Source organism: Chamaea fasciata, unplaced genomic scaffold (genome assembly GCF_029207755.1).
Source record: "Chamaea fasciata isolate MVZ Bird 193981 ecotype frontalis unplaced genomic scaffold, bChaFas1.0.hap1 SCAF_15, whole genome shotgun sequence".
Taxonomy (NCBI): domain Eukaryota; kingdom Metazoa; phylum Chordata; class Aves; order Passeriformes; family Sylviidae; genus Chamaea; species Chamaea fasciata.
Window position 1 is genome coordinate 17,992,432 of NW_027094100.1, and position 23,390 is coordinate 18,015,821.

General features: G+C 39.0%; 1 protein-coding gene across 3 annotated transcripts in view; it reads right to left on the reverse strand.

Moving 5' to 3' along the window:
• The window catches only part of LOC136297311 (uncharacterized), a 107,491-nt gene that overhangs the window by 28,774 nt on the left and 55,327 nt on the right, over nucleotides 1-23,390 (reverse strand). The window contains exons 3-4 of one of the 3 annotated variants that reach the window (XR_010723132.1): nucleotides 10,462-10,526; nucleotides 7,020-7,099 (exon numbers count right to left, since the gene is read on the reverse strand). The exons of the other annotated variants lie outside the window; for them this stretch is intronic. The gene's annotated coding sequence lies outside the window, so the exon portion shown is untranslated. The remainder of the gene's footprint in view (nucleotides 1-7,019; nucleotides 7,100-10,461; nucleotides 10,527-23,390) is intronic. 3 annotated transcript variants of the gene reach the window in all.

A 23,390-nucleotide genomic window follows, 5' to 3' on the forward strand; every position in this document is an offset into this window, starting at 1 on the left:
TGGAAATTACCTGCAAGCTGAGACAAAAAATGGATGATGAGGAAGGAGCTGAAAAACCCTAGGAATCCCTGAGACTGGTAACATCAATTCTAGGAGGCAACCAGAGCTGCTGATGTTCCATCACTTTCATTACTCCAGAAAAACCCTTCCCTGTAATTAACACCCATTGATGAGCAGAATGGATTGGGCGCAGGGGAACACAGGGCCGTCCCTCCCCAGAGACACTGAGGAGCCTGGCTCTCCTGGGAGAATAAAAGTTGCTTTTTACGAAAGGACAGAACCCAAGGAGAACTGTTCTGTGCCCATGGCTCCATTTCCAAAGGGCCCAAGTGTGGGAGCAGCTGTGATGAGGGACCAGCGGTGCCGCTCCCTGCGCCCGCTGCCATCAGGGCACGAGCACAGAGCAGTGTCTTAGCATTTATTGAACAAAATATGAACTACAGTGCCAGGCCTGAGTAGGTAAAAAAAAAGAATGATCTACTTGTAACATTTAGCAGGAGCTTCAGGGGAATATTTTTATACACGATGGATACTACTGAGCATAAACTAATTTATGGAGGCAGTTGGAATCAGGTCAAGTACAACTCCTCAGCTACTGAGGATATGCTTACATTTATAATCCCTGTAGTGGAAGACCAAAATACAATTTTACAAACTCCTATTTTTAAAAGAAACCATTTAAAGAAATTAAAACAACATTAAAGTGACCTTTGATGTGTTGAATTCAAAAATTGTGTTTGAAATTCATAGGTCCTGTCAAAACAAAAACTCTGTAGAGACTAATCACTGAAGTCCCAGTGCTACTACTGTGTTAAAAATCAAATGAAAAAAATCCAACTTGCACCAATTTCTTCTTACTGTGGGAGAAATTGCATCTCACTACTTTAAAACACATTGACTTTCAAAATTCTTGGTAATTTCCTTTAGTCCAATGTTTTGCCCTGCACTTGACAGCAATGTCACTCACAAAATTATGAACTCTCTGAAACTCAGGGATGATACAAAATGTTGATAGGAATAAGAAAGGGGTTTTTAAAGATACTGGTGAAACTGTTGGAGAGGTAATAGGAGCTTGAATTTGGCTGCCAAATTAATGAGATAATTACTGGAAGACTCTTCAGTACAACCAAAGGTGCTGGAAGAAAAAGGTGTCTGTGCAGAGGGAAGTTCCAAGGCAGTTTGGGCTGCTGGGGTCCAGGGACCATCCCCAGGCTCAGCACCCCACCACCCCTTCCCTCCCTCCCCTGCATGTGGCAGATGTCAGCACACACAATTTTCCCTTCAGCTCTCCTCCTTCATTGCTTTCATAGGAGAAGCTGCCACACAGAATGATTTCCTTATGACTCAGTTCATTGCAGCAGGGCTTGTTCTAGATTTCAAACCAACAAGTGCACTGGATGATAATAATGCACCTGAATCATATTTTAATGTGTGTGAATTAGATGAAGATATAAAAAGACTTCAGTGAGGTTAAACAAAGGTTGTGAGAATGTATCATACTTACAGAGAAAAATTGTTTCTTGGCTTTCCCCTTTTCTTGTTTTTATTATTCACCACTGCCCATAAAGATGGCTTTATCTACACTTTCCAGGCATTTGGAATGCTGGGCAGTGCAAAGAAGTGCCCAGACAAAGAAGGAAAATGTGAATCATTAAGATGAGAGAGAGCTTCAAAAAGTGATTTTTTTAAAGCTTCCACAGCCACAAAAATGTACATAAAAGCTCTCAAATCAGCACAATGAGCATGTCCAGCATCAAGATAAATTTGCTGAAAGAAAGTGATTCTGAAACATGAGTTAGAAATGCAGCACAGTATATTGTGGAACCACCACTCCAGGAATGAGGGTAGAGCAGCACAGCTTCGAGCAGCGAGCATGCCACTGCCAGCCTCAGCTGTTACTGAGAAATACCTGTTAGACTGCAAGAATCTGTTTAACCAAAATTTTGAAGAAGACCCGTTATCTTATGAAGTTGACACTGAATGGATTACCACACTAAGTTTTGAAATACATGTTCTGGAAGCAATTTAAAGCTCATTAGAAATAATTGTGTCTGGCTACTGGAAAATGTGGTAAAATTTAATCCACATCCAAATGCTACCTGAGCTGCGAGCACAGGAAATTGTTTTGTGCTACTGTGGCTAACCTCCTCGCTGACCCTGAGCAGTAACTGCTACAGCAGCTGAAAGCCAAAGCAAAATTAAAAACTTACATCAAAGTATATCATGACAGAATGTAGATAAATAAAAACAGCATATTGAAAATATTATTTTTATGTCAGCCTCTTCTAATGAAAGGGAAGAGGTTTACTAAAATGTAAAGAAACCACAAAACAAAAAATGGATGGTCCCAAGATGCATTGAAACATCATTCCTGTACCACTGGGAGTTCAAAAACACACAGGTAAGGAGACCTGTGCATACAGAATTAAAAGTGAAATATACTGGGGATGAAGAATGGTGAACTGCACTATTCCAGCTCCTCTCCATTCTCTCCTCTCTGCTGTTTATTTTATATCACTCTCGCTCCCTCAGACCGGCTCCAGCCATAATGGACAAGACACAACAGCCCTTGCCAAGAAGCTGTGGAGCCCCAACAAGGATAATTGCCTGACTAAGTGCATCCTACGCCAGGCTTCCCATCTTCTGAGCAGATCACATTTGCAAAGGCATCTCAGAGCTGTCTGCAGCACAGGATCAGTGACAAATGAGCAGCAGGAGAGGACATACCAGCACTCCCCCAAGCACACAGCTGGATCTCTGTGGCACAACTCAGCACTTGCCGAGGTGCTCCTCTTCAAAACTACAGAAAAATTCATCTTTCAAATTTTACTCCCTGACAACTGAGTATATTTGTGTATCTTAAAAATGGGCATTTGAGGGTTTTTTTCTGCTTTGCACTCAAATGTGAAATTACTATATGCCAGTATAAGGAAAAAAGAATCTATACTCCGGTCTATAAATATTAAAGATTTCAGCATCCAGCTGAAATCAAGCTTTTGTGTACGCTCACCCTCCCTCTACCCTTTTTCCCCCCTTCTCTCTTCAGCCCAAGCTCAGACCTTACCCACAGAGAAAAGAAGTGGAGGGATCTTTTAGAAACAAATAGACATCACGAACTTGGGTTAAACTGAAGATGGAAAGAAAGCAACACACTGGATCGGCAATGCTTGTTTCAGAGTAATTTCCAGTTATTTCCTGCACACAACAGTACAGGACCCCCACAGAACAAAGCAACATATAAATTTTAGCTGATTTGGATCACCTGAAGAAGGCCATATGTTTGAAGTGTGTGTGTGTTACCCAGAACTGCCTTGATTGGTGTAGTCCAGACTCAGGAAGAATGCACATGATGTCACCAGTCACTACCGTGGGTGAGAGAAATCACCTGATACACCTCACTTCCGTCACTAATTCCTTATCAAAGTGTTGACTGGACACAGGCGTATCTCAGATCACATTTTGATGTACCTGTAGGTTTACATAGCAAGAAAACTCCCAGCTGACCTAGGACTTAATCAGAAATTTTTGTGTTTCATTTGGTGCAAATGAAATTCCTGAAAATAATATCTTTACCTGCATTTTCTGTATATCATTGCATATGAAAGAGGAGGAAGAATCCTGTTCTAAAGCAAATTTAAATTTCACTTACCAATGGAAGCACAATTCAATGTAGCCATATTTTTGTTTATTGCTTTATGTTCTGTTCTTAGAAAAAGGAGCATCCAGGCTGAGCTGCACTGTCTGTAGAGAGGGACCAAGTCTTTCCCTACAGAGCCAGAGCCAGAAACTTTCAGTGTCAAGGGCATGGCAGGGAGGAGAGGGGAGAGGCCCCAGAGCTGGAAGCAAGGTGCTCAGACAGGCGTTTGCCAGGGCTCCAGGTGGTGGAAAATAGAACGTCTTAGGGATGAGAGGAGCCTGGGCAGAGTTTGTGGCAATCCTCTCAGTCAGTGGATTAATTGAGACAGACTGAAAGGAAGCGTCTTCCCACAGGGACAGTGTGAGGAAAGAAAGAGATGCTTGCTTCAATTTTCCCCCTCAGCCTCATGCCATCACCTCGTGTTTCGCTCAGTTTAAAAAGGAAATTATTATCATATAAATTCCAGTCAAATATATCCTGGGTTAAGAAGTGTCTCTGATCAGCTCTGAGGACCTCACCATAAGCTGCAGGCACATACTTGAGGCCTGGCTGACTTGGTAAGATAAATGAGCACATTCTGCCTGGTGTCATTTCCTGACATTTGCTGTGCATCTTCTATTTTTTTTTTCTAATACTTCATACTTCAGTCATAAAATCATGCTGAGTGAGAGAATCTCAACTATTTTTGTGATTTTAAGTTACTTGGAAGAATGGTACAGAAGAAAACTTGAAAACTCAGAAGAAAGCTTGAAAACTGATTGGAAGGCATGTACGAGTCCATTCTTTTATCTGAATCACACAGTTTTTCAGAATTGGAAAATTCAGGGTCTGGAAACATTGTTCAAGAACTCAAAGTGAATTTTATGATTATCACTTGGTTTACTTGTTTATTTTCCCCCAGATGTCTGTCAAGATTACACGGGTTTAAAAGACAAATACAATTTCAAAGATCATAGTGTATTATGGATTACAGTTTTCCTTAAAAATACCATTATTAAGATTTTCAGGAAGGCATTTGAAAATAATGCAAAATTTCTTTATATCAGTACTTTGGTAGGAATTTGTATGTTCAAAAGATCATACATAATTAATGAATCCCTATAGCACTTTTCCAGAAGTTAGATCTTTCTGTACACTGGAACAGAAATCTTAGAAACTACCACTTGGTGATAAAAGCTAAAAATGCTAACAGCCATTATTCAGTGCTGATCAGTTGTAGTATCTCGAAATACTTACAGTGGGCAGGGAAACCTTCCCAGAGCAGTGTGAAATGGGGCTGAGTGGGGCTTTACTTTAGTGCCCAGAGCCCAGCGGGCTGTGTTGTCCAGCTGTGCCAGCTGCATCCTGTGAAATCCCTGCTCCCACATGGGAAGGGCTCGAGAGTGGGCTCTGCCCAGAATAAATCCTGGCAGTCATTCACCCGTTCAGAAAACCTGAACAGTTCCTCTAAAGTCACACTTAAGTACTGGGGGGATCACTGATGGGACTCTGGTGTTCACATGCACGTGTTTTAACGCAAAATAACCTTCCCACACAAATACTGGGGGGAGGTTCTCTCCCACATCTCCATTTCTTCTCTGCTTTTAGCTGATGGGTGATTTGAAGTATTCCTTCTGGAAAACCTTAAGTACAGGCCTCTTAATCCTGTGCTGAATGAAATGCCATCCTTCCATAGGAGAGCAGTTATGAAATACATGGAAGAGAACACGGGAGAAAGCTCTTGCGGGTTGAAGATGCCCCTGCCCATTGCAGGGGATGTACTTGGTGACAGGTCCCTCCAACTCAACCCACTCCGTGATTCTCTGCTCACTTCCCCTTCTCTGCGGCACATACCTCTGAGGAGATGCCACACAGTCCTAAGGATCCCTCCCATAATTTAGCAAAGATGGTGATCAGACTTTGGGCACGGCTCCCACAGGCCCCATGGCTCTACTGCTTAGTTTTTACTCCTAGATCTGCACTGGGCTGAGATTCCCTTTCATGCACAATTAAATCCCAGCATGAGTCAGAAAATGCTGTCTGGTCCTTATGGGCAAGAGCTACCAATACTTTAGGGCTGGGAATTTTATCAACTGCATATACACCATAAAAGCTGCAATTGAAAACAGAAGATTTCTTTGCAAAGGTTTTTGGGGGCTTTTTTTAGGCATGAATTAGGAATGAAGCAGGTCGAAAACAACCTGTGTGGTTTACTCAGCAAGGTTTAGAAACTCGATGCCAACAACTGAGCTGAATGGATGCCCAATAATATGGTTAGGTTTTTCCTAAGTGCAGAAAGGACGGTGAAAGCTGATGGAAATAAATTAAAATAAAAAATTAAAAAGGAAAATAAGATTGCTGTGGGATCAGGTACCATAAAACAAAGAGGGCTGAATCATCATCATGACTACATTTGATACTTTTTTAGATCATCTAAAGATTTGCCTTTGATCTTTCACACATTTTCAAAGCTTATTTTTATTTTTCTTAATAATTTAAACAAATTTATTTAAGAACACAGTTGAAAAATTTTCGTCACTTACAACATGGTACATTCCCAAAAGAAACAAAAATTATTTTTCAAAAACTGGAAGTTACTTGTAAGGTTTTTTTGTTACAAATAAATGCTTTAGAAATTGCACAGATACTGTTTCCATTTCCAACAGATCAAAGGCAACATTACAGTTGAGGTGTTTTATAAAGGCAGCCATGTAATGCACAATTTTTAGACCCAAAAATCAGCCTGAATGCAGTAAAAGCAACCTTGATGCATCAATTTTCTTTCTTTAAATGAAACAAGCCCTTCCAGTTTATACAAACTACAAATGAGGTTTCTCTACAAACACTTGGTAATGTTCCTTTCTAAATATTGAGAAAGAAAAATCAGCTGCATTGTCAGTTGAGGTGTAATACAAACTTCTGATGTCAGAGACCTGTTGCAGTTGCAGGCATGAGTAAGAGTAGTAAAATGGAGCAACTTACTATAAACACTTTAAACAGTGCTCTAGGGTAAAACTGGTGTGGTCCTATTATGTTTTGGAAGTGCTGGAATATAATTTGAATCCATAAAATCAACCCACACCTATCAATCAGCAGCCTGGACCAAATCTCACAAGAGATACAAGCTTGTATCTCTGCTGGAACACATCTGCAGCTGCCAGAACAGCCTTGGGTTAAAGGTGACACGAGCAGCCCTGGCACAGGAATGAACCCCAAGGCAGGGAAAGAGAGCTCCTGAGGTGTGAGCCCTGCTCTGCCGAGGGTGGCTCTAGCTGCAGCACCTCACAGACCTGATGTGGATTCCCCAAATCCATCCCTGCTCAGCAATAACAACTCACAGGACTTTTACATCACAAGCCAGGCAAAGGATTACACTGCAGAGGAGCCATTAATGATTACCTACCAATGCACAGATCACTTTACTGGCTTCTCTGAAGTGAAAAATTCTGTTTGGAGATGATCCAACAACTTAAATGCTGTGATCTAAAAAATAACAAAAAAATATTCAGATCTTTATCAGGGCTGAAAACTGCAATGGATTCACTTCTAAAACAAACAAACAAACAAGCACACATTTACTGATTACGGAGTACAATTAAATGATAAACGAACTCTGTGGATTGATTTATATATATAAATATATACATATACAGGAAGGGTTGCACACTTCCAGGCCATGCAGCCCCCCAGCTGTGCCATGGTTTGACCCTGTTCTGGGGTGGAGCTGAAGCCCAGCCACAACCCTGCCAACTAAAGGCAGCACTGTGTGGACAGATGGACAGGCAGAGAGACAGACAGATGGACAGGGTGCTGCTGCCTGAGGCAGCTCCACACTGCTGTATCCTGCAGCCACCTGTCCCAGGCTCTGCAGCTGAGCTATAGAGCGGAAGATGATGACATGAGAAATGCATTTTAGACCTCGCTTCTCTCTCCTTTATGGAGTTCCTCACATTTTGAATCACACAAACGAGTTAGACACACCATGGAGAGCTGGCCAGTAATCAACTGGGATTTAAATTCAAATCTCACTTACCTGAGATACTCTCAAAGGGTACTGATGACCCATGCCATCTCATGACTCTAAAAGCTCACTAAAGGCAGCTGCATTTTTGCTGAGTAGACTTCCAGTGCAGCTCACTCTCAAGAGAGGATGGTCAGTTCTCCAAATGCAGCAGATGCCAGGTAAGGTACAGAATTGAGCTGTGCTACTAATTCTCCTAAGTCAACCCCATTCCTCAGCCTTCTGAGCACCCCCATGGCACCACAGGGAGAGGGTGCCATGCTGCACAGTCTCTCTGTGGAACTTCATGGGATAGAAAGCAATCACCTTTTCAGATTTCATGGCAGGGAGACTAACTTGACAGCCAAACCCTCCAAGCAAAATGTAAGCCAGCAGCAAAGGCTGCTGATACATCCAGGAGGGTTTGCTATCTTAATTCAGAAACTTGAAGCATTGAGTCCATATTCTTTGACCAGGGAAGACTGGAAACTACAGTCAAATTTTATAAAAGCCAGGGTCAACAGAAAGGCTTTGGCAATTTATTGTTTCTTTTACAAATCAAATAAGATGGAATAAATTGGTTTTAAGCAGAGTATTATTTTTAAGTGTTTCTAACCACAATCTTCAAGGAATCTGGTTTAGGCATGAACTAAACCTGAACATCAGTTCTAGCTCAAAGGAATTCAAGCTGCAAAAAATGATACTGAGGTGTGAGTCCCTGTAAGTGGGCAATAACTGCTATTACAAACAGATTGCTGCTTCATGAGAAATGCATTCTCTTCTTGTGATTAGGAAACTTCAGTCTCTGCAGCAGTCTGGCTCTTTCAAGCCTGTACCTAATCCTCAATAGTTAAAACACACAACTCAAAAATATAGTTCTTCAAAACCAGAATAACGTTGAAGAAGTCATCTTATTGTTGTCCATGGTTTTATTTGGTTAAGAAATATGATATGAATTTGGACAAATATGTAACACTGTTAATCTGGTGAAAAGATTGTCCTCTTTGTCTCAGTAATCCACATCTGGAGCAGCCCAGGATCAGCCAGCCCAGTATCCAGCTGAACTGGAACTTTTAAATGAGCATGAGATGAACCCCGTCCCTGCCAGGTCACTTTTCTGTGAGCTCAGCATCTGTGTCTGTACGCACAGGTATTTTCTGAAGGCTGCTTCATGCACTCACCCACAGACATAAGGTGTGATCAAGCTGATTGGAGCTCTGAGTAAACCTAATGACTTAATTCTTCCAACCCTTTTTCTAATTTCAACCTCTTTCTTTTACAGAGAACAGAAATCCTCAAACCCAAGGATCAGCTGGGAGGAACACAGGCAAGGACTGCTCTGGGTTTCCACCTAACTGTAAGAAACGCAAAGTGAAAAGAACAAAAAGGTGGCTATTTCCCTGAAATCAAAATTGAATTTCCATGGACATGCCTGACTCCGGACCAAGGACCTTAGACTGCATTCTGGCATTAGTATGGAAAAAAAACATTAAACACTCAACATCTTACCCAGGCAGCCTGGAAGCAGAATAAAATACATAAGGAGGACCACCACTGCTAGGGAAAACCAGGTTTTGCCTGCCTACCTGTGGCTACTCAGGGTTGGCCAGGCCACAGCTGGACTGACCTACAAAGTATAGAGCCCACATTCTCCAAATACAAAAGACAAATAAACTTTCCCAAGCTGTGGTACTGCAATCGTCATTGACAGCTTGACATATCAATATTTCAAGAAGAATAAATGACTTTCATATCCAGGGGGTTGGTTTTCTTGGTTTGGTTTGGTTTGTTTGTGTTATTTTTTTTTAATCGTTTGTTACTGGATACTTTGGGAAGATGCTACACTTAACACCTGAAGCTTCTTAAAACATTTGGAAATATTTAAATGGAGTCTTTTGAGAGATCACCTAATACAACTTTAGAAGAAATTTTACTATTTTTATAAATATTTTCTCTTCATCCTTTGCCAGAGGAAAACTATAAATCTTGTCTCAGCTGAATGAACACCATTTATCATATTCATTTTCTTGTCAATACAATTATGAAAAGCCTTTGGCCTTTTTCCAAGGAACCTGATTTGCTGGAGTAACTCAATTAGTATAAGCAAGCCTGCTACGGAGCAGCCCCGTTTGGCAGCCCAGCGCAGCCCTGGCATACCTGCAATGCACCTCTGAACCAGGAGGCTGACAACTCCATCCTGGTGCTAAAATACAACAGTGCCCTGCCTTCCCTCTCTCCTCCCCGGACTAAAAGGACTTCAAAGAAATTATTTCTGCTCATTTTTGCCATCTACTGGACAGATCTTAAATTCTAAACCCTGTGATCAGGTGAGAGATTACCCAGTGTAATTTGTTTTCTTACAGACAGCCATAGACCCAAAGTATTTCCTACAATCACTTGAAAAGTTTATCAAGACATTCTTCTAACAATGATTTAGAAGTGACTTTTTCTGCTGGTATTCAATACAGAATAAACATCACCTTATGATATATTAAAAACTTAGTCTTTTATCTCTTGCCTTTTTGCATTGTTTATTTATTGAACAAATGTAAGTAAACCGACATTATTTTTTATAATATTCTGTATTTTCCTTTTTTAGTATTGAAATACTGGGGCCTCAAATATAACAGAATAAAATCTCTTTGTAAAAAAGTTTTTCTTCACTATTAAGCCCATTTTCTGATGATATATTTGAAACTAAAAAAGAAACATGCTAATCAAAGGATATTTAAACTTGCTAATTGTCACCTGACCCTCCCCTCTTTCCCCATTTACCTTTTTAACTACAGTAAATAAGTGCTGTGATTATAGCAGCTCATTGTGCCATAATGCTTGGGATCAATACCTGGATGCAGCTGGACTTGTCCAAATGAGGAGAAATTCACTGAAGCATGCACTTCTCCTTTACAGCTGAAGGGGAGGAAGAAAAACATCTTGAATCTGTGCAAAGGAAAAGAAACTGGGAAGGCCTGAGCCTTGAATTCCATACAAAGCTACCTTTCCATGTATTTTGACTGAGAATATGGAATACTGAAATCCAAAAGTTGGATGCTGTTTTTATTTATTTGAAATTAACTTAATCCATGAAGTGGAAGGAAAAAATTAATTTTTAAAAATCAAGAAAGGGTCCTGAGGATGGTATATCCTGGATCCTTCCACAAAAAGCCATCTCCATGGATGCATCCCTTTCTTTCCAGAGGAGCAGAGGTCAGACGCTGTTACTCCTCCCACAGCTGGAGGGTTGCAGTTCCGTACAGGAACATGGCACTCATGGCACACAAGTCAAAACAAAGTCAAACCAATCTGGAATGGAAGCAGCATGGATCTGCTTTTATACACATCTTCCTGATTTTATGAAGTTTTAGGGTAACACAAGCACAATCAGTACTAACGAAGTCAAACGTACCCAGTGGTGCCCACTAGAAGATGAGCTGCTAATTCACACTCTGGATTCAGGAGATCAGTGGTCTGCTGTTGTTGTGGGGTTTTCCCCTCCAGTCCTCTAAAACTGAAAAAAAGGGATTCCTTCCACTGATTTTAGGAGAAATAAAGATTTCACTGCTTTTGTTTTTGATTTACTTTCTTACTACTGAGCATGCACAGACAAAATCCCTGCAGGCTTGTAAGGGTCTTAAACAGAGATTTTCTGAGTGGTTGTCAGGATCCTTCTCCTGAGAGGGACGGCTCTCAGATCATCAGGGCCTCCTGTACAGCCTGGCAGTCCTGAAAAGATAATTTCCTACTTGCAATTTTATATTGATGCATTTCCCTTTCTTAACCAAGATTATTAGTTAAGAATAGAGCTTCACAACTGACTTAAAATAATATTCTTAAAAGCTTGGTTTCTTGTAGATCGTGTAATTGTTCTTAAATGCTATTTTTTCTGTCCATGAACCAAACACATAATTAATTTTCATAGTTTTGTGACATTAAATTATAAACCAAGTATTTTCATAATCCCTCACTACATGTTTCAGCAGTTCATTCCCAACATGACTGTGTGCCTGAGAAAGAGCTACAGATTGTGTGTTTATAAAAATACAAAACATTTCTCTGTAGGGTTAAGAAAATACCGGGGAGCATTACTGTACGTGCTAGTTTAAAAATGTACACAATATTTAAAACAGAGTTCATTACCGTTACTTACTGAAGAAAACTACAATGTAAAGATTTTGATTTTGTTTGCAGAAGTCTATTTCCTTCTAGATCAAGACAACTGTAGGTGTTGTGATATTAATAGACTTGACATAAATAGAAAGTAACTGACTAAATTAAAGACATGATTCATACCAGAGAAAGAAATCTCCCCAGATAGCACTTGTACGGTATTTTTTAAGCACTTTAGATGTTAAACCAACTGTAGGTACATTGTGCTTGGAATTAAAGACACGGCTTCGGGTTTTTTTTTTTTCTTTTTCTGACAACATTAGGGATGTACAAAGGGAAGGATCCTGCTTGGATGTCTTCTAGATCGGCAGTGTGACAAACAGAAAAGTGCCCTCTGTTCCTGTGTTTGCCGTTGTGCGGTGATTTCAGAGATGACACGAGGTCCCGGCTGCCCTGTCCCCATTGTGCCACCGCCGCCACTGCCGGGGCTGGCACGGCCGGGGGGCGCTCTGCTCCCAGCCCAGCACCGCTGCCAGCGGGAGGAGACTCCCTAATTGATTTTCACGTTAGTGCTGAGCAGATGGAGCAATAATCAGCCAATAATGGGCACATATCTGATTTTGATTCATTAGTTTAAATGTCTTGTTCAAGTCTTTTCTTTTTTTCTTTCTTTTATTTTTTTTTTTCCGCCAAAAAACCACAAAGATCCTCAGATAAAAAAAGATTTCCACGAGTTTATAAGTGCTGACTTTAGGAAAATTCTTAGGAAATGCTTTGGATTATTCGGTATGTTCTCATAATGAATAATGCAAATTAAAACATTATATATGAATACTATGCATTAACGTTTAAAAGTGCTTCCTGTATTAATATATTTAAAGTGATAATAACAATAAAATGTTAATTTAAGCTTGTAATATTTTGAATAGTGTAAGACTAACTGATACTCATAACAAGCTCCAATAAAGGCCACACTGAGAGTCCCGTTGTAATGTTATTTTTACATATCTTTCGTTGTTTTGCTGGGGTTTTTAAAAGTAATTTTCCAAGTAAGTTTTCTTCAGAAAATGATTTTTCAGTTAAGAGGAAACTTTGCTAATCTCTACCTGTGTTAACATTAGTTCTGAGATGCATTTTTTCCCCTTTGATGACTGAAGTGTGGCTGCAGAATCCTTCCTGCTCCCATGCAGACCACACTGTATGCAGATAATTAGCCCCTACTAAGGGGATGTTTTCAGGGTAATTCATAGACATCAATAAGAAACACCAGTGAATGAAAAATATTTTAACAACATAAACAAACTTTCTGATTTACTCACACATAAGTATTCTTTTTCAAATTGAAGGTGGGATTTGTACTTCTTTTCTTTTTACAAAAAAAGGTCACAGTTCTGCAGAGTCTGAGAGAAAAAACAACAATAGGAGCATGGCAAAAAAAATCCCGTAAGGAGTTCCGTCTTTAAACCCGGGTTTTTCAATAGTGTGCCACTTGGTGCTACCACTGCAATATTTATGTTGTTGACAAATACAAAAGATAAGAGTCACACATTCATTTTACTTGATCACATAAAGAACAAATTATGGCCGATGCCTTGTAAGCTGCTCCATGTGAGTCAGCCCAGGGCTAATTTCTACTTTGCATATACATTCATCAGCTTGGCTGACCTGGGTGGCACAGACATAGATTTATCCCAGGACAAATCGAGTTCTTTACCAAAGACTACTGAGGTTGCTGGGGGTATTTTAATATTTGCGTTTCCTTTCTGTTGTGCATTGAAATAGCCTGAACTTGCAAAGATGCTCAGAGGTCTCCACTCTCATTAACTTTAATGGGACTCCGAAATCACTAGAGAGGAAGTGTTCAATACTGAGAAGATGCAATATAAAATTGTAACTTTATACTCATCTGTATTTTCATACTTGGTGTGCTGCTTTGTCCATGCAGAAAATCACTGTTCAGCAGATAACGTGGACAAAACATCAAGAATTAAAAGAACTTGGCAGCAATACTTCATACTTCTCTCTGAAGGCAGCCAGGGACACAGCAATAGATCCAAGGAGTGGAAATACTCCACGCAGATTTTGGTTACCTTTCCCATACAGGCCACAAAAAAGGAGATAACAAGGCTGCACAAAGCAAGTCTGGGGCAAGGGAGAAGGGGAGCCACGGCTCCTGGCAAGACAGGAACTTGCCTTTGTTCAGGCACTACTGGGGACAAAGAGCTCCCTTCGTGTGGCTTTGTGGGACGTGGTCTAGAAAAGGACAGCCCAACCCACAGGCCTCCAACAGGCTTATTCTCTCTCTACAAAAAACGGTTTAAGAAGACACTCTTTTGCAAATCTATTTAAGAAACAGTTTGGCTGTGAGACTTTAAAAACTATTAACAAAAGTAGATGTCCAAGTTTCTTCGAACTGCAGTTCCAGGTTTCTGGAAACCTACAAAAACACTGGGCAGCTTCAGACATCTCGAATTCCAATGAAAGAACAACAGCTACTACATAAACCACATTTTTTTGGTTATCTATTATTCAAATTGAGATATTGTCATTAAAAAGCCCATAACCACACTTCTTAATAAATGACCTCAATCTGCAAGATCTAAGATTTAGATTTAATATTCTTGTTCTGTAAAACCCCAGCAAAGCAGTGGTTCAGATAGGATCCATCAGAACTCAGCTGTGTAAGATCACACTGCCACAGCCAGCACAGATGAACGGCCCATGGAATAACATCCAGAATCCCGAGATGAATCCTGATCCATTTAAGTCACTGGTACAAAATACCCATAAACTCTAATAGGAGCAAAAATCTCCCTGGATTCCATGTTTGCTTGCCTGATATTCAGTAAGAACCTTCCCCCCAAACTCCTAAAATCTCAAGAGAATCTAGTTTTATCAACTGTAAGTAATCACATAGCACTTACATGCATAAAATTTATTAATGTAAATAATAAATGTAATGTGTTGATACATACATTTTCATTATTAATAAATAATAATGTAAATTTATTAATCTTGAACAAGATTACACACTTTTACATCTGCTTTTTGTATGCCATCCTGTGGGATCCAGAGTGCCCTGCAAAGTTCACAGTGACAGCAGGAACACCTGAGGCTGCTGCTCCTTTCCCAGATGCATCCCAGCCCTTCCTGGGGACACGGGACAACAAATGGCACCACCAGCAGCGGCCAAAGAGTGAAAGGAGGAGGAAAGAACAGCAAATACAGGAGATAACAGCAAGAGGAGCTTGTCAGCATTCTGGGGTTTTATACAGTCCTCTTCTCACTAATGAAGAAATTTTGTTCAGGCTTCAGCTTCAGAATATTCTTCCCTGAATGTCAGTGACAGATTTCCTTAAGATTTAATTTTAACAAAGCCATTTAAAAAATAAATTCAGGTATTTTGTTTCAAAGTCCTGAAGCACATTTTTCAATGGATTTTTTTCAAGGGAAAGGAGCTGGAGATGTAAATGTTCACAGAAAAGCCCCTCTGATTTACCAACATCTGCCAAGTGTCTGACTGAGGCCATCTAAGACAGACAAGTCTGCTCACACCCACCACCCCCAAAACAGGGCTGGTAATGGAAAGTCTGACAGACCCTTAACTATAGTGGCACTACTGGGTGCAGCTATAATATTACCCTCATAATTCTACTATATAATAACAACAAAGGAAAAAAAAGGTGAAGGGTCATTGTGCTTTGTCTTTAGAATTAAGATGGCTGTCTTCATCCTTACAGCATACTCTTAATTCTGGAGACACATCTTAATAACCTCTAAATAGTTCCAACAAAAGAGCCATGTCAGAGGAATGAGCAGGCCCCAAGGTGTTTCAACTGGAGTGTTTTCATCTGCCTTTATTGCTCTATCCCTCTCCAGAATTAAGGCAATAACCTGTGATAAATTATTCAGGAACTGCTACAGGGATCAAAGCAAAATCATTCTGTTAAAGTGCTGTTTGCAACATTTGGCACTTAGTGTGAAAACTTTTAATGTGTGCAAGCTGAAAATCAACGATTTTAAATAATTTAACAGCATGGAGTTTCTACAAACCAGCTAAAGATAGCATGTTGCTATTTAACTGCTTTTTCTTCAGATCCCTTTTCCATGCATTTCTAGCAAATCTGATGACGTCACAATATAAACAAAGTACCGCTGAGATTCCAGCTTCCCAGGTAATACATTACTTGCCCACATTGTCAGGAGAAATCTTGACATTCTTAGAGGAAAATTAAGCACTGTTTTAATACTGGAAGTTTTTCCTATGAATATAAAAACATGAAGAAGAAAGTAGAAAAAAAAAAAGGAAAAAGAAAAACAGGAAGCAACACACATAATGACTTCAGCCATCTTCAATTACATTTGATATCCGTGAAAAAGAAACCTAACCATATGCTTAGTATGCAGATATAATGATGAGAAATGTATTTTAAAAAGAAAGATCTCTCTTGTTACAACTGTTTTTCAGTGGTGTATTTCAGAAATATTAAAAACCTAAAAAAACCTCTAGCCAGTTAGAAAGTCCTAGTAAAACCCACAAATTAAATGAATTTGGCAGTCCTGGACCATTTTCATAGTGATATTTTAACAGTGTCATCTCCCTGTGGATCGCAATACTAAGCATTTTATTGAAGAACTGAACTGTTTTTGTTTTCAGTATTTGCAAAATGAAGTACCTGAAAGCACTTTTGCATGTATTATTTATTCATTATGATAGAAAAATAGCTTTAACCTAATAAATTGTGTTTAAGATAATTTAGAGCAAAAGTTTTGTTTATGATAAAGCATTTAGTTCTTTATCAGTAGCTTAAAGCACCAAGTTTTCTTTATACAAATTAGACAGATGGTGCTTACAGTAGAATTTACTAAAGGTCTGTCACAACAAATGCAGCCAAGCTGCATATTTAATCACTGCAGAACCTTGTCTACCTGCAGCTGCCAACTGCTAATCCAATTTCCCTGATAAATGTGGCAAGAGACACGATCAGCAATAAAGAGCATCTAACTCCATTTTCCTGCAGGGCGTCTTTTGATGAACATTTAGGACGGAAGCAGGAGTGCACTGTGTGGCCCTGGCTGGTGGCAGCTGCATGCATTTTGAAGACACAGTTCTCAGGTTACTCACTTAATTCTGCCACTATCATTATGTTGCTATTGATCTCAGTAGCTCTTGTCTACACAGCATTACTCTAGATGAAGCTGAATCAGGCAGTTATTATGCATCAAACTTGCTCAAAAGCCTGGAGATTTCCCCTTAATTACTTGTGATTTTATTTGCAAATACCGTTAAAGTGTAATCAAGCAGTCACTTTCCAGGGTCGTTAAGAACTTGCTAGTTTAGGAATACATCACTGGCACTCCATTAAAATTTCTCAACTAAAAAAGTTTCAAGCAATCCAGACAGGACAATGGCAAAATCATTTTCATAAATTGAATCCCCACACAAGAGGAATCCAGTTTCCTGCAGAAATGGTTATGCCACCAAATAACCTCTTAGTTCCAAGTTTTAGGATTTATAACTTGAACATAGGAGAGGTGAATCCAAGACAGGTGAACTGAGTCTATTTTATACATGAAAAGTGATTACAATTAAATACATAAAGCAACAACAAAGGAGGAAACCAGAATTAAGTAATTGTCGATATAACCCTTAGTACAATTTTAAAAAAATATTGTCTTAATTCAAGCAATGACTGTGAACTGCACATCTTTGGATAACGTCAGCCATGTACTGCAGTCAATTATTTACCAAATACTTCCAGCACATCTGTTTATCTCCTTGTGAAAAAAGTAGATAAATATGATGAAGCAGTATTTAAGTGCCACCGTATTTTAAAATAGCAAATTAAAAACTACTGTTAGGATTTCTTCAAAATGACCCTGTTCAGCTGAAGTGAGCACTCCAGTGTGCAGTTAACTACTGATTCAGTGATGGCAGAAGATCTCTTTAATGCAAGAGTGCTCTAATATATTATCATTCCTGATGATGCACCTTCTATCCAGTAAGTCTTTTTCTTCCCTAAAATATACTGTTGTTTTGACACAAACAGCTTGCTACACTTAAGGATTTTACTAATAAAACATAATGTTGTGTTAGATATTATGACTGTTGCCACAGCTGAACTGCCTTGTCAAATCAATCCTAATATGGCTCCCACAGGCACATAAAAACCTTATTTAGCTATCAGTTATCCTAATCACTTTGTTCAGTTTAAGGGTGCAATACTTCAAGACCCGTTCCAATTTATACGTATATGCCCAGCCATTTAATAAAGTCTTGATTTATATAATAAATTCTTGTTTGAAAAAAAATACTTTAAAGCAGCAGTGTTTTATCAAGTGTGTTACGTGTCTCCTCATACCCCCATATAAATATGTTAATATACAGAAACAGAATACTTGCATGGAAAAGGGGAATATGGAACAAATAAGCTATCACTGAAGAAAAATCTGTCTCTTTGATTATAAATGAGCCTTAAATGGAGTCCCCTGATCTGCAAAACACTGGAGAAATCCCAATGCCTTTGAAAGTCTTTGTACCAAGTTCATCTAGGATAGTATTTGCAGCCTTTTTACTTCTGCTGTCCGAATACCTAATTAAATAGATGTACTCAGGTAGAAACAGCCACATACAGGTACACAGGTGTTAAGGGAGACTGGCAGCAGAGGTGCCAAGCTTGCTGCTGAATGCTTGCCTCATCATCAGCTCTTCCCATGCATTGTTTCTTCCCTTATAATAGAAATAAACCTGCCTTTGATTCTTCTTTTTCAAAACTACTGTTGAGCATCAGCTATACCTTAAATCAAACTGTGAGGGGGAGCAGGATATTCTCAAACTCATCCTCCTCTTCACCTACGGGAAAAGAAACCAGAACAAACCGGCAAAGGCCTCATCTTTGCATGTGCTCAGAAGGGTTGGGCTCTGAGGCTCCCACAGAGAAATCTCACACTGTGGGAACTTCAAGGAACCTACAGATACAAAAACCTGAGCTAGAACACATTTTAACTGAGTTATAGAGACCACAAATCATTGATTCCAAATTACTTGTATCTAAGACTGGCTCATGTCCACATTTTACACCTTTCTCCTTTTGATATTTCCTCTGTTAACCTGCAGCATTTGTTCACTGCCCTACAAGAATATTCACATAAGAAAATCAAGATTCAACAGTTAGAAAATGGTAAATTTAAAACTACAATAATAAAATAGATCTTTTCACAAGTGTAGTTTATGATATTTAAACTGCAATCTTGTATGTTCATATACTGTTTTTCCTGCCCTACCTATTTGGGATAAAAATGAAGCTGCCCTGGAAATGAACCTGGGCTGTGTTGGGATTATCCGTGTGACACTGCCTCACTTGTTTCAGAAGGTATGAGTTTAGGAGACACAAGATGCTGCGAGGAGGGAAAGAGATCAACAGCTGAAAGGTATCCTTCAAGTTCGGATTGATTTTGTTTTGTCGTCACCCTGAACAAGTAACTGTGGAAAATTCTTTAGAAATAGAAATCTGCATGAGGATCAGCCCTCACCTACTCATCTTTAGGCCCCAATGAGGGTAGCAGGGTTCTCCCATGCTCATTCCCCTTGGGACTAATTCGGAGTAGAAATTTAATTTATATTCTTCAAAGGGCTCTTGGCTATAGGGCTTTTCTCTCTCTTCATGGGCAGACTCTGGGAAACTAAGTGACCAGTGAAGTTAGGAGGAGTTTTTCGCATGTTAAACTGGTTGTGCAGAGTTAGTGTGAGCTTTACAGTTCAGTTTCAACACTTCACACACCCATCTGTAACACAGGACTAATTCCAGCCCCTTACCTTTAGGGATACTGCCAAGACCACATCATTCACCCCAGTGCAACAGTAAGAATGACAGAAAAGGACAGAAGGAAAAAATGCCAGGAAGAGCACTCACCAGGGACTGACAAATTCAGGCAACACCCCAGAAAAAAAAAATCATAGTAGGCAGTAGCTTTTCTTGAAGCTAGGATGACACATCTTCTGAACAGAAAGAGTCAAATATCCTCTGAGAGAAATAATTGTGATCCTGCAATTAAAACTCCTGTAACGATGTCAATATTTACAGTTGCAGTGGCAATCCAAGCCCTGCCACTTACTCCGTCCCAAATAATCAACTTTGAAACCTGGCCTGCTCTGCTCCAACACAGAGCTTTCCAGATGTTTTTAAAAGCAAAGGAAATACCTTCAATAACTTACTGCTGCTCACTGCTCAGCTCAGTTACAGAGCCTTCAAATTACAACCTGTGCTCAAGGACTTTCTTAACCTTCTGAAGAATCTGCCCAAATCTGTGAGCGGCATCCTCACCTGCATCAAACCTGAGAAGGAGAAGGGCTTTGTGCTGAATTCCAAAGCTGCTGCTGGCAGCAACGGGTCTGATGCACTTTGGGCAAACCCATTCTTAATTTAATCTAGAAATATATGTAATAGAGATATGCCTTAGAACATTAAAGACCATCATCTGTTATTAATTAAAGCAATTACTTTTCATGGCATATATTCTAGTCACAAAAGAGACACATGGACCAAATGACTTTCATCTCACTTGTTTCAGTTACAAGAGATAAAAATACATCACATCTGTACTAAGCCATGTCAAACACTTCACTGAAGCTGAAACAGAGCTGTGGAGGTTGATTACTTTGACTTCAGCAAGGTGTTTGGCACTGTGTCCCAGAACATCCTGAACTCACAGACACTCCACAAACACCCAGCACCCTCACTGCTGTCACTGGGGTTTTCTGAGTGCTTACTTCACTCTGTCATCCCTGTGTATTACTGACCAAAGAATTCAATAAATTTTATAAGAATAAACAATTTTCCTTTTCATTTTAAGTAGGTTAAACTCTTTTTGAAACAGGCAACATTGTAAAAATAGGTTTTATAGCTGCCTGCTATTGCAAAATCTCCTAATTTAGTTTGACTTGTTTCTATGTCAATCTGTAACATCCAGCATGGGATTACCGGGTTTTATTTTGCAAAGCTTCATAGTTGGTTACCCCCAATAACAGGGCAGAGCCTTTAATAACACGAGGTTAAAACAGACAAGGACTGAGAATGTTTGAGAGGCGAAAATTATTTTACCACAAATTACCATGCAAAATAATAAAACTGCAGCTATTTTGCTACAAAAAACATAGAGTGGAAAAGTTAATTATCAGAAAGAACTAAACATGTATGAGAGAGCACTTGGCTTCACAAACATAAAGGAATGACTAACATATTCCATTATGCAAATGAATTCAAAGATTTTCACAACTGATCAGCTAGGAGGGACATAATGATTTATAATTCAAATAACTGAGCTTTGAAATCAAATTGGACTAATATATTTCGAAATATGCAAACCTGGAATAATTGTGAAAGTAATGGAAGTCCTGATACCAACCCAAATCATTTGTTGCCTTTGTTGATATACCTTCTTATGGTTTTTCTTATTTTTTTCCCTGTTATGTAGTGCAGTTGCTGAAATTATGGTTTGCTTTTAATTCTACATTATCCTTTAGAAAAAGATTATAATACACATTAAAAAAAAAACAGTTTCTGAGACTGTGTAAAACCTGATTGGTGAACAGGAAAGTACTGAAATGAAATAAATTATTATTTTAACCTTTCAGGCAAGCCACAATTTAATCTATTTCAAATACTGAAAATTGATCCATTGCATCTAGCATCTTAACAATACACTATTTTTTTTCAAAGCAATATATACTTAAAGCCTTTAAAAAATCCCCTAATATAATGTGAAAAGGCCAAAGTTTGCAATGCCAGGAAGTAGTTATAAACTACTTCATATGTTTGAAATAAAAAGTACTTCAGTATTATTATTTTAAAAAAACCCTATTGGTAGAGTTTTTAATAGGAAAAAAATACATATCTTTAAAAGCCAAAATGACCAGTGAAATTAGGTTGTACATCATTTTCTGGGAAAAAGGAAAAACACCCTCGACAGGTGTAATTTATCATTTTTCTGATTTAATACCAAAGAAATATATTAAAATAATAAAAAGAATCCTGAAATCCTCAAAATTTGTAGTGATAAATAGCTCTCCCTGTCTTTATTGCATTATGCCTACTAACAGAAATATTGCATGGTGGATTTCGCCAGACAAGGACGATTATTTTCCAATAAAAAGTTGCATATTAAATTCCAGCAGAAAAGTGGGTGTCTAATACTTTTGAAATCTTTTATGCTTTGCCAGGGAACACAATTTTAAACTTAACTAATACAAGCTCAGGGTGAAGTGAAGCAGCATTGAAGCTGCCTGGGCACAACCCTACCCCTCCAAGCGTCAGAGCCACCATTCTCAGGGTTCCTCTTGGAATAATTCTAATGGAAGACATTTGGGGTATTTGCTTTTTCAGGTGATACCTCTTTCTGCTGGTCTTTCAACACTTTACACTGCTGGTAAAGAAGTTTATTTATTTAAAAGAAGGGGACAGTGCTGTTGGACATCCTGAGCATGCAGAGGGGTCTGAAACCACTCTGGTGACAGTTAGCAAATTTCTGCAAAGAAAAACCCCACAGCTTCATCACAATGCTAATCGTCAAGAGAACTTAGGGTATTAAATATCTAATTTTTCATCCTTCCTAGGTCCTGATATTATTACATCTATTTCATGAGCAGAAACTCATTTATTGCAAATATACTTTTGAGTAATCTGAAAGCTATTCAGACTTTTCAGCCTTGGAAAGTATTGTTTCCACCAACAGTGTATCTTGACCCTACTTTTGGGGAGCTCCACTGAGAATACATTCCTTTTCAAGCCGCCAGGAGACAACAGGAAATGCTGAATGCTTGCTGGCTTTAGCAGCAGTGAGAGGTGATTCTGTCAGCAAACACAGGAATAACCAGGCAAGCACTCGCAGTCAGGGGCCCTGTGCTACATTTCATGGGGATTCTAAAAGTGTTCTGAATCCTACAGAAGCAATAAGTATCCAGTAGAAAGGAGGAGAGAGCTCATTAGTTCCTTCATAAATCTTGTTAATGAAATAAATGTGTTCCATTCTGGTTTTGTCAAATTCCTTAGCAATGTTTCAAGCCCTTTCTAGTCTGATTTCTGTGATGCCATGAGAAAATAAACACATGCATATTTAAAATATCAAGTTAGCTACTTAATGGAATTTCAAGTCAGCATATAGAAGTACACCTTGTATGGTTTAAATTAAACAAAATTCACTTATGGAATGTGAAAAGCTGCACTCATCTTTCAACCCAAGAAAATATATTTAAATTATTCTTACAGTATTAGAGTTCTATAGAGAAATAAAATGATACCAATTGTCATATTCCAGGTGCCTTTCCCTCTGTTTGTGTAACGACCCCCGCTGGAAAATTACTGAAAAGTTGCTTTTGTGAGCTCTGGTGGTTTGTTATCTGTCATATACCTTTAAATAATGTGTCATATCAAACACTGCTACTAGGGGTTGGTTTTTTTTCTATCTTCTTGCTTGACTGATTGAACATTCCAAGAACAAACATTCCTCTGCCACTCATGGTAAGTAAATATTAATTAGAATAAGCTACAAAAGGTTCCAACAGAGAGCAAGTTAGCATCCATGACTGGGTAAGTATTTCACAGAAATATGTGAACCCAGATGAAAATCCACATGAAAAGTCATGGCTGTTTTATCAGTGACACATTGAGG